We start from the raw sequence: 12,458 nt of genomic DNA on the forward strand, positions 1-12,458 counted from the left end.
ACGCTTTGGGACGTCCTAAGGTTGTGAAAGGCGCTGTATAAATGCAAGCCCTTCTTTTTTTTGGTTTTTATTTTTGTGTTGTCAGAAAGTGGCTAACAAGGGAAATTAGGGATAGCATAAGATCCAAGGAGAGGACATATAAATTGGCCAGAAAAAGCAGTAAACCTGAGGATTAGGAGCAGTTTAGGATTCAACAAAGGAGGACAAAGGGATTAATTAAGAAGGGGAAAAGAGAATATGAGAGTAAGCTTGCATGGAACATAAAAACTGACTGTAAAAGCTTTTATAGATATGTGAAGAGAAAAAGATTGGTGAAGTCAAGCGTAGGTCCCTTGCAGTCAGAATCAGGGAATTTATAATGGGGAACAAAGAAGTGGCACCAATTAAATACATATTTTGGTTCTGTCTTCACAAAGGAGGACACAAATAACCTCCCAGAGATGTCGGGGAACATAGGGTCTGATGAAAGGGAGGAACTGCAAGAAATCAGTATTTGTAGGGACATGGTGTTAAGGAAATTGATGGGATTGAAGGCCGATAAATCCCCAGGGCCTGATAATCTACATCCTAGGGTACTTAAGGAAGTGGCCCTAGAAATAGTAGATGCATTGCTGATTATCTTCCAACATTCGATGGAATCTGGAACAATGCCCATGGATTGGAGGGTAGCTAATGTTACCCCACTATTCAAAAAAGGTGGTAGAGAGAAAACGGGGAATAACAGACCGGTAAGCCTGACATCGGTAGTGGGGAAAATGCAAGAGTCCATTATAAAAGATGTAATAGCAGAGTACTTGGAAAACAGTGACAGGATCAGACAAAGTCAACATGGATTTACAAAGGGTAAATCGTGCTTGACTAATCTACTGGAAATTTTTGAGGATGTAACTGGTAGAATAGATAAGGAAGAACCAGTGGATGTGGTGTATTTGGACTTTCAGAAGGCTTTCGATAAGGTCCCGCATAAGAGATTAGCATATAAAGTTAAGGCACATGGGATTGGGGGCAAGGTACTGACTTGGATAGAGAACTGGTTGGCAGACAGAAAGCAAAGAGTTGGAATAAACGGGTCTTTTTCTGAGTGGAAGGCAGTGACTAGTGGGGCACCGCAGGGATCGGTCCTTGGACCCCAGCTATTCACAATATATATTAATGATCTAGACAAGGGAACTAGATGTAATATCTCCAAATTTGCAGACGACACAAAGCTGGGTGGGCGTGTGTGCTGTGAGGAGAATGCCGAGAAACTCCAGGATGATTTGGACAGGTTGGGTGATTGGGCAGAAGCATAGCAGATGCAATATAATGTGGATAACTGTGAGGTTATCCACTTTGGTAGCAAAAACAGGAAGGCAGATTATTATCTGAATGGCAATAGATTGGGAGAAGGGGAAGCGCAATGAGGCCTGGGTGTCCTTGTGCGCCAGTCGCTGAAGGTAAGCGTGCAGGTGCAGTAGGCGGTTAAGAAGGCAAATGGCATGTTGGCCTTCGTAGCGAGAGGGTTTGAGTACAGGCACAAGGATGTCTTGCTGCAGTTGTACAGGGCCTTGGTGAGACCACATCTTGAGTATTGTGTGCAGTTTTGGTCGCCTTATCTGAGAAAGGATGTTCTTGCCATGGAAGGAGTTCAGCGAAGATTCACCAGGCTGATTCCTGGGATGGCAGGAATGACGTATGAGGAGAGATTGGGTCGATTGGGCTTGTACTCGCTGGAGTTTAGAAGAATGAGAGGGGATCTTATTGAAACTTACAAAATTCTGACAGGACGGGACAGACTAGATGCAGGAAGGCTGTTCCCGATGGTCGTGGAGTCCAGAACCAGGGGTCACAGTCTAAGGCTAAGGGGTAAGCCATTTAGGACTGAGATGAGGAGGAATTTCTTCACCCAGAGAGTGGTGAACCTGTGGAATTCTCTACCACAGAAGGCAGTTGAGGCCAACTTATTAAATATATTCAAGAAGAAGTTAGATATATTTCTTAAGGCTAAAGGGATCAAGGAATATGGGGAGAAAGGAGGGACCGGGTACTGAATTTGGATGATCAGCCATGATCTTATTAAATGGCGGAACAGGCTCAAGGGGCCAAATGGCCTACTCCTGCTCCAATCTTCTATGTTTCTATGTTTCTATGCACATTAACTCCCAGCTTCCTCTGTCACTTTAAAACTGAGCCATTAAATGTATATTGCCTGCCCCTGTTCCTTCTGCCAAAATGCATCACCTCACACTTCTCTGTATTACATTCCATCTGTCACTTGTCTGCCCATTCTGCTTGCCTTTCTATGTCCTGTTGCAGTCGATTGGTATCATCCTCACTGCTTGCCACATCCCCAAGCTTGGTGTCATCGGCAAATTTAGAAATTATACTCTGTATTTCAGTATCCAGGTCATTTATATATATCAAAAAAAGCAGTAGCCCCAGCACTGACCCTTGGGGAACACCACTGCCTTCCATCCTCCAGTCTGAAAAACAACCATTTACCACAACCCACTGTTTTCTGTCCTTAAGCCAATTCCTTATCCAAGCTGCCACTGACCCACCTACTCCATGAGCCTCAATTTTGCTAACCAGCCTTCTATGTGGTACTTTGTCAAACGCCTTCTGAAAATTCATGTAGACAACATCCATTGCATTCCCTTCATCAATCCTTTCTGTTACTTCATCAAAAATTTCAATTGGATTAGTCAAACACAATCTGCCTTTTACAAATCCATGTTGGCTCTCCTTAATTAGCTTAAACCTCTCCAAGTGCCCATTAATTTTTTCCTTGATTATTGCTTCTAATACTTTACCCACCACTGATGTTAAACTGACCGGCCTGTAGTTACTAGGATTGTCCTTACACCCTTTCTTGAACAATAGTGTCACATTTTCCACTTTCCAAACCTCAGTTACCTCCCCCGCAACTAGGGAAGATTGGAAAATTATGGCAAGCCCTTCCGTTATCTCCTCCCCCAATTCCCTTAGCAACCTTGGATGCACGCCATCTGGACCAGGCAACTTGTCCACTCTAAGCATACCCAGTCTTTCTAAAATAACAACAGAGAATGCTGGAAAAAGTCAGCAGGTCAGGCAACATCCGTGGAGAGAAGTTTGAGTTGACGTTTCGGGTTGAAACCCTTCTTCAAAACTGGAAAGAAAATAAAAAGATCGAAGGCAAAGCTGCGATCGAACAAAAGAAGAAAAGGAGACAATAAAAGGTATTAGAAGCCAGATGAGATGGTAATGGGCCCGTGGAGACAAAAGGCAGCTGAGATTAGGTGTGAAGTGTACTGGCAGGATAAGGACAGCTGCCAGGTGAGAGAGAGAAACAAAAGGAAACGGGGGGGGGGGGTGTGGGGGTGGGGAGAAAGGAGGACCCAAAACAAAGGAGTGGAAAAAATTAAAAGGAAAAAAGTAAGAGAGGCCGAGGTTATGATCTGAAATTATTGAATTCGATATTGAGTCCGGAAGGCTGCAAAATGCCTAATCGGAAGATGATTTGCTGTTCCTCGAGTTTACGTTGAGCTTCTGTGGAACAATGCAAGAGGCCAAGGATGGTGAGGTCCGAGTGGGAATGGAGCGGTGAATTAAAATGACAGGCGACCAGAAGCTCGGGGTCACCCTTACGGACTGAACGGAGGTGTTCCGCAAAGCGGTCACCCAATCTGCGTTTGGTCTCCCCAATGTAGAGGAGACCGCATAGTGAGCAGCGAATACAGTATACTAGATTGCAAGAAGTACAAGTGAATCGCTGTTTCACCTGGAAGGGGTGTTTTTCTAGTACATCCTGTCGATCAATTTTCACCCCTTCCATTCTTCTAACTTTTCCACTTCTACTGACATTTTGTCAGCATCCACCTTCTTAGTAAACACCGATACAAAGTACTCATTGAGTATTCTAGCCTTGCCCTGCGCCTCTAAGCATATATCACCTTCTTTGTCCCTAATAGGCCACACCTCGCCTCTTACTACCCGCTTACTGTTTACATGCTGGTAAAAGATTTTTGGGTTCCCTTTTATGTTATCTGCCATTCTGCTCTCATATTCTTCTTTGCCAATCCTATTTTGATCTTCACTTCCCCTCTCAAGTTATTGTATTTGGCCTGTTTCTCACTTGAAGAATTCATCTGACATTCATCATACACCCTCTTTTTTGTTTCATCATCTTCTCTATCTCCCTCGTCATCCAAGGAGCCCTTGCTTTGGTTCCCTTACCCCTTCCCTCTTGTTGGAATGTACCTAGCTTGTACTTGGAACATCTCCTCCTTAAAGTTCATCCATTGTTCCATTACAATTTTTCTTGTCAGTCTTTGGTTCCATTTTACTCTGGCTAGACCCTTTTGCATCCCATTGAATTTAGCCCTATTCCAGTTTAGAAGTTCCACTCTAGATTGTTCCTTGCTCCTCTCCACTGCTAATCTAAATCTTATGATACGGTGATCACTCGTACCCAAGTGTTCTCCCAAAGACACTTGGTCGACCTGGCCCACCTTATTACCCAGCACCAGATCCTGCAATGCCTCTATCCTCGTTGGACCAAGAACATATTGGTCAAGGAAATTCTCCTGAACACATTTCAGAAATTCCTCCCCATCTTTTCCCTTTACCCTTTAAAAAATTTTTTTTTTAATTCATTGAAGGGATGTGGGCATCGCTGGCTAGGCCTGCATTTAGTGCCCATCCCTAATTGCCCTTGAGAAGATGGTGGTGAGCCGCCTTCTTGAACAGCTGCAGTCCATATGGTGTAGGAAGGGAGTTCCAGGATTTTGGCCCAGCGACAGTGAAGGAACGGCGATACAGGTCCAAATTAGGATGGTGTGTGGCTTGGAGGGGAACTTGTAGGTGGTGATGTTCCCATGCGTCTGCTGCCCTTGTCCTTCTAAGTGGTAGAGGTCGCGGGTTTGGAAGGTGCTGTTGAAGGAGCTTTGGCGAGTTGCAGCAGTGCATCTTGTAGATGGTACACACTGCAGCCACAGTGCGCCGGTGGTGGAGGGAGTGAATGTTGAAGGTGGTGGATGGAGTGCCAATCAAGCGGGCTGCTTTATCCTGAATGGTGCCGAGCTTCTTGAGTATTGTTGGAGCTGCACTCATCCAGGCAAGTGGAGAGTATTCCATCACACTCCTGACTTGTGCCTTATAGATGGTGGAAAGGCTTTGGGGAGTCAGGAGGTGAGACACTCGCCGCAGAATTCCCAGCCCCTGGCCTGCTCTTGTAGCCACAGTATTTATATGGCTGGTCCAGTTCAGTTTCTGATCAATGGTAACCCCCAGGATGTTGATAGTGGGGGATTCAGCGATGGTAATGCCATTGAATGTCAAGGGGAGATGGTTAGAGTCTCGCTTGTTGGAGATGGTCATTGCCTGGCACTTGTGTGGTGCGAATGTTACTTGCCACTTGTCAGCCCAAGTCTGAATGTTGTCCAGGTCTTGCTGCATATGGACACGGACTGCGTCAGTATCTGACGAGTCTCGAATGGTGCTGAACAGTGTACAATCATCAGCGAACATCCCCACTTCTGACCTTATGATGGAGGGAAGGTCATTGATGAAACAGCTGAAGATGGTTGGGCCTAGGACACTGCCCTGAGGAACTCCTGCAGTGATGTCATGTGATTGAGATGAATGACCTCCAACAACCACAGCCAACTTCCTTTGTGCTGGGTATGATTACAACCAATGGAGAGTTTTCCCCTTGATTCCCATTAACTTCAGTTTTGCTAGGGCTCTGTAATGTATGTACCTTTAAGGGGGGAACTACTTTTTACAGCTCATGTATACTGTAGTACCGGCAGTGACCACACCTGTATATAACGCTGAGTAGTAATCTGTACAGATCAGTTGCAGTCTGAGCCACGTTGAGTAAACACATATTGTACCATTCTCCGCAGTCTGTGTCTTCTTATACACGGATGTAACATTGGCGACGAGGCAGGTTCGAACCTACCTGCAACTCTGCATCACATCCCGGGGATTCGTTCCTGGAGATCAGTGGATTGGAGGTCAAGGCCAGAGACTCGGGCGTCGCGCACGTGCAACCGCCCAGTCATCCAGCAGAGACTCGAGAATTGCGGGGGAGGCTGTCGAGAGCCTGGCTTGGCTTTCCAGTCGAGGCGGTTCAGTGAAACGGGATGGCAACAGGTAGTGCGCAGACCCTTCCCGGACAGTGGCGGGCTAGAGCCCAACCGAGCGGCACAGCAAAAGGCCGAGCAGCGTCGACGGGGGAGAGAGAGGGAGGGCAGAGCGCACAGGACGCAGCCGGTGTTCAGGGGCCGAGCAGCGTTGGAGAGAGGTAAAGAGAGACGCGCAGAAACCAGCGAGGCGCCGCCATTGCCACGAGAACCGCCGGGAGTGGCGTCGGCAGCAGCGGGGGAGGGAGGAAAGCACAGGAGATGCCATTTTAAGGCATTGGGAGACTCCATTTTAAACCACACCCAAAATGCCGAAGAGTGGCAGTATCACCGCATTTGACAATGAAGTCGAAGATTGGACTACATATGTCGAACGAATAGAGGTGTACTGCAAGGCAAATGGGGTGTCAGATGACAAGAAAGCGTCGGTATTGTTAAATTTAATGGGTGCAAAGACGTATGGTTTATTACGAAATCTAGTAACCCCAACGAAGCCAATGGAAAAGAGTTTTGAAGACATAGTAACGATACTAAAGGAACATTTAAACCCCACACCGCTGCTGAAACCAGAAAGATTCAAGTTTCACAAACGGAACCAGCATAAGGATGAAAGCAATGCTGATTATTTAACAGAACTGCGCAAACTATCAAAACACTGCCAGTTTGGAGCGGGACTGACAGATGCCTTAAGGGACAAGTTTGTGTGTGGGCTTCAAAGTGAAGGAACCCAGAAACGACTTTTATCTGAAAAGGACCTTACGCTAGAAAAGGCTTTCAGCATTGCGGTAGCATATGAAGCAACAGCACGGGGCACGGCAGAGATACAACAGAGACCGCAAGAATATGGCACAAACGAAATGTCATATGGAACAGAGAAGTGCTATCGCTGCGGCAGAACAACACACGACCAGAATGATTGCTGGTTCAAAGACAAAGTGTGCAGACAGCGTGGAAAAGTAGGACACATAGCACGAGTCTGCAGGTCGGGAAAGAAAACCAGCAATAAGAAACCTACCAAAGGAAAGTACCAGAAGGTACATAAGATGACGGAGAATAGTTCAGACGTACAAAAGAGTGATAACGACTCTGAAAGCAGGGAACTGAGTTGTCTGAAACGACATAATGTGATCACAACGGAGGATCACCGAACCATTTGGGTCACTCTCAAGATAGCAGGAGTCCAGGTAAAGATGGAATTGGACACAGGATCAGCCCTAACAGTCCTAAACTGACGGGACTACCAGCGGCTATTCTCACACATACCCTTGAGAGACACAAAAATTATTTTGAAGACGTACATGGGGCAAAAAGTCTACCCCAAAGGAAAAATAAGGGTGACCGTTATATATAACGGTAAGGAAACACCAAAACTAGACCTGTATGTATTGCAAGATGGAGGACCACCATTACTGGGACGTGAATGGATCCGGAAAATACAACTGGATTGGCATTCCATACAGGCACTGACTGTGGCTGACAAAAAGGATGATGACGTCACACCTGGGCGACTGTCAAAGATCCTAACTGACGCGAAAGAAGTGTTCCAGCAAGGACTCGGAACACTAAAAGGCGTGAAAGCGACGATTAAAATTGAAGAAAACGCAAGCCCAAAATTTTCTAAGGCCAGACTGGTACCTTATGCGATCCGCCCAGCCATCAAAGCAGAGCTGGAGAGTCTGGAACATTCAGGTGTACTGTCCAAGGTAGACTGGAGCGAGTGGGCTACACCCATCGTCCCTGTGATGAAAAAGTCATTGAGCAGCACGCCTGTGGAACCAAAGAAGGTTCGCTTCTGTGGAGACTTTAAGGTAACAGTGAACCCGGTCCTTCACACCGTACAATATCCACTTCCGCAGATTGAAGATATTTTCGCCTCGCTATCTGGAGGGAAATGCTTCACTAAGATTGATCTGGCCCAGGCGTATCTGCAAATGGAGGTAGAAGATGCATCAAAAAAATACCTCACAATCAACACCCATAAAGGTCTCTACCAATACAACCGGCTGGTATTCGGGGTAGCATCAGCTCCGGCTATTTGGCAGAGGGCAATGGAACAAGTCCTGCAAGGGATCCCAGGGACCCAGTGTTATTTGGACGACATCCTGGTCACGGGCGAAAATGAAAGTGATCACCTTGCCAACCTGGAGCTGATGCTCACTAGATTGCAGGAATATGGGCTCCGAGCTAACCGCCCCAAATGCGAGTTTTGTAGAAAACAAATCTCGTATTGTGGCCACATTATCGATAAAGAGGGGTTACATAAGTCCCCAGAGAAGATTGAGGCAGTAGTCAAGGCTCCAGCACCGGAAAATGTGTCACAACTGAGGTCGTTCCTTGGGCTGGTAAACTACTACCATAAGTTCTTGCCAAATTTGTCTACAATACTACACCCACTGAACACCCTACTGCAAACTGGGGTGCCATGGAAGTGGAGTGACGAATGTAGACGAGCTTTCCAGAAGAGCAAAACACTAATCACATCGAAAGAGGTATTGGCCCATTACAACCCAGCATTACCAATTCGGTTGGCATGTGATGCTTCACCCTACGGCATTGGAGCGGTGCTGTCGCACAAATTCTCGGATGGCCCAGATTGACAGGGAGGCCCTCAGCCTAGTGTGCGGAGTGAAAAAGTTCAATCACTATCTGCACGGGCAGAAATTCACCTTGCTGACTGATCACCAGCCTCTTGTCTCCATTTTTAATCCGAAGAAGGGCGTTCCGGTGATGACTGCGCAACGACTACAAAGATGGTCACTTTTTCTAGGGGCGCACCACTATGAGCTTGAATATAAGGGCACGAAACAGCATGGAAATGCTGATGGGCTATCACGCCTGCCATTGCCTACTGCGGAAGAAGCACCAGCAGTGGATTCTGTCGAAATATTCCATTCGATTATAGTTGAATACCTACCGGTAACTACTGCTTGTATCGAAAAGGAAACCCGAAATGACCCGACACTGTCTCGGGTATATGATTTGACGGTGAAGGGCCAGCACATGGCGACTCACTGTTGCCAGCATTCTCGACAAGGAGAGAACAGCTGTCAGTGTGCCGGGGGGCCTTGATGTGTGGATCCCAAGTGGTAATTCCACCCAAGTTAAGGGATAGAGTGCTCAATGAGTTTTATGAGGGTCATCTGGGAGGGGTAAAAATGTGTGGTGGCCGGGAATCGATAAACTAATCGAGGACCTGACCAAGAGCTGCTCAGGATGCCAGAAAGTCCAAAATGCACCACCACAGGCCCCTCTACACCCATGGGAGTGACCCTCATCTCCATGGCAACGGGTGCATATTGATTTTGCTGGTCCATTCATGGACTCAATGTTTTTAATAGCCGTGGATGCGCACTTGAAATGGCCTGAGGTCATCAAAATGTCCTCCACCACCACGGAGAAAACTATTGCAGTCCTACGGACCATTTTTGCCAAGAATGGCTTGCCAGAACAGATTTGCTCCGACAACAGACCACAGTTTGTGTTCGAAGAGTTCTGGAGGTTCTTGAAAAAGAATGGGGTAAGGCATTACACATCCGCCCCGTATCATCCAGCCACAAATGGATTGGCTGAGAGGTTCGTACAAACCTTTAAGAAGGCAATAAAGGCTATGTACAATGACAACATTCCGCTGCAGCACAAGGTGGACAATTTCCTGTTTGCCTACCGGAATGCGACACATGCAGTCACCAACCAGGCCCCAGCCATGAGGTTCTTTAACCAAAGGTTAAGATCTCACCTGGATTTGCTCAGACCAAACGTACGAAGAGATGTTGAGAGTAAGCAATTCCAGCACATCCATGAGAAGCCAACAAGGAGCTTCAATGTAGGGCAACCAGTCTTGGCCCGCGACTACCGAACAGAAAAATGGCAGACAGGAATGATATGCACATGGCAGGGCCCACTAATGTACACAGTGGATGTTGGGGAGAGCATCGTGAGACGCCATGCTGACCAGATCCTAGAGTCACAGGAACAAGTCAACACCATGCCTCGCCCATACGTACCTGGTGATGAACCCGACGTACAGGTAGCATCTACCCCAGAAACAGTGGCATCGGAAGCTGATGAACCAACCGACGACAGGGGGCCAGAATCGCCTCCGCACCAAGAGCAAGACACTTGGGAAAGGCGCTATCCAGAAAGATCAGGAAGCCTCCCCAAAGACTGAATTTATAAATAGACTATTTTCAGCTGATGTTGCATGTTAAAAGTGTTAATTGTAATTAGTTTGATATTTAATTGTTAAATGAGTGTTATGGTACTGTGGGCTAGATTTTCAGTTGCTTGCGCCAGCGGTTAGCGCCTTAAGAGAAGTGATTTTCGGGCGCTATGCGTGTAGCGCCTGGGCGCAGCGCAGTTTGCGCCCCGCCCCAAATTAAGTTGCCCGTTAGCGCCGGCGCAAAGTTTAGCGGCCGCCGGATGCGCGCGCAGAAAATGACGTCACATCCTCGTGCAACGCCCTTTGGCCGCCCCGAATCCAAACTTCAGTCAGACCGCCCCATTGTGCGGCTGGCGTCCAGAGCGTTTGTAAAATGGAACGCAACACACCCTGGGGAGCGCAAATTAAAGGGCGCTCCTCCTGCACTATAAAAGGCACTCTGCATGTGTTGTGTGGAAGGATCCAGTGTGTTGTTGTGAACGGTGTATTTACCACCACCACCACCACCACCACCACCACCACCTCCTCCTCCTCCTCCTCCTCCTCCTCCTCCTCCTCCTCAATAAACACATGCACCCTTCCCCTTTAAGAGCTCACTGGCACCAGAGTGTCTGCCGTGCACTGCGCCCGAGCTCGGGCGTTGCGCTCTGCACCGCCGGCTTAGCGCCTAAAGATAGTAGTGGAACGCCTCTTTTAGCGCTCCACCAACCTCTTAGGGCGAAGCCACTGAATTTCCGGCAACGGGGCGCTACTTTGGGGCAGGCGCTAACTTCGGGCGGGCGCTAAGGTTAGCGCCCCAAAACTGTCTATACTGAAAATCTAGCCCTGTTAATCTAAAAGGGGAGGAATTGTAATGTATGTACCTTTAAGGGGGGAACTACTTTTTACAGCTCATGTATACTGTTGTACCGGCAGTGACCACACCTGTATATAACGCTGAGTAGTAATCTGTACAGATCAGTTGCAGTCTGAGCCACGTTGAGCAAACACCTATTGTACCATTCTCCGCAGTCTGTGTCTTCTTATACACGGACGTAACAGGCTCCTTGATGCCACACTCGATCAAATGCTGTTCATGGTTCCAACACCATCATCAAGTTTGCGTATGATACCACGGTAGTAGGCCAGATCACCAACAATGATGAGTCAGCCTACAGGGAGGAGGTCCAGCATCTCGTGAAGTGGTGCGCCGATAACAACCTGGCCCTTAACATCAAGAAAACCAAAGAAAGCATTGTGGACTTCAGGATGTCTAAAGGCGGAAGTCACACCCCCATCCACATCAATGGGGCTGTGGTGGAAAGGGTGGACAGCTTTAAGTTCCTCGGAGTCCACATCACGGAAGACCTCTCCTGGTCCCTCAATACCTCCTCTCTGGTGAAGAAAGCCCAGCAGCGCCTATTTTTCCTGAGGAGGCTGAAGGGATGTAACCTGTCACCCCTGATCCTCTCTAACTTTTACCGCTGCACAATAGAGAGCATCCTGAAGAACTGTATCACAGTATGGTATGGCAGCTGTAGCTACTATGACCGGAAAGCCCTGCAGCGGGTAGTCAAAACTGCCCAACGCATTACCAGCACCCGGCTACCGACCATAGAGCACATATACCAGAAACGCTGTTTACGGAGTTCACGGTCCATCATCAAAGAACCTACCCACCCCAGCCACAGTCTGTTCGCCCTCCTGCCATCTGGGAGACGCTACAGATGCATTCGCACCCGTACGACCAGATTTAGGAACAGCTTCTTTCCCAGGGCTGTCATCCTACTGAACTCCACAAATAAACTCTAAAGCCTGCACATCTGCCAATGCACTTTATTATGGTTATGTTTATGTTAATGTATTACAAGCCAAATGTATGTTGAATGTTTAAATGTCTTAATCTAAATGTACACTCTCGGGAGCCACAAGCCTACATTTCATTGTACTGCACTTGTGCACTAACAATGACAATAAAAGTTGATTTGATTTGATTTGATTGATTTGATGTCAAGGGCAGTCACTCTCACCTAGCATTATCGCAATCAATATTTGGGTAATTAAAGTCTCCCAATATCACCACTCTATAGCTCTTGCATATGTCTGCAATTTCCCTGCAGATTTGCTCCTCTACCTCCCTCTCACTATTTGGAAGCTTGTAGAATACCCCCAATAGCATGACCATACCCTTTTTGCTCCTCAACTGTAAC

Source organism: Somniosus microcephalus, chromosome 1 (genome assembly GCF_052327205.1).
Source record: "Somniosus microcephalus isolate GS21.2 chromosome 1, FLI_Smic_1.0, whole genome shotgun sequence".
NCBI classification, from domain to species: Eukaryota; Metazoa; Chordata; class Chondrichthyes; order Squaliformes; family Somniosidae; genus Somniosus; species Somniosus microcephalus.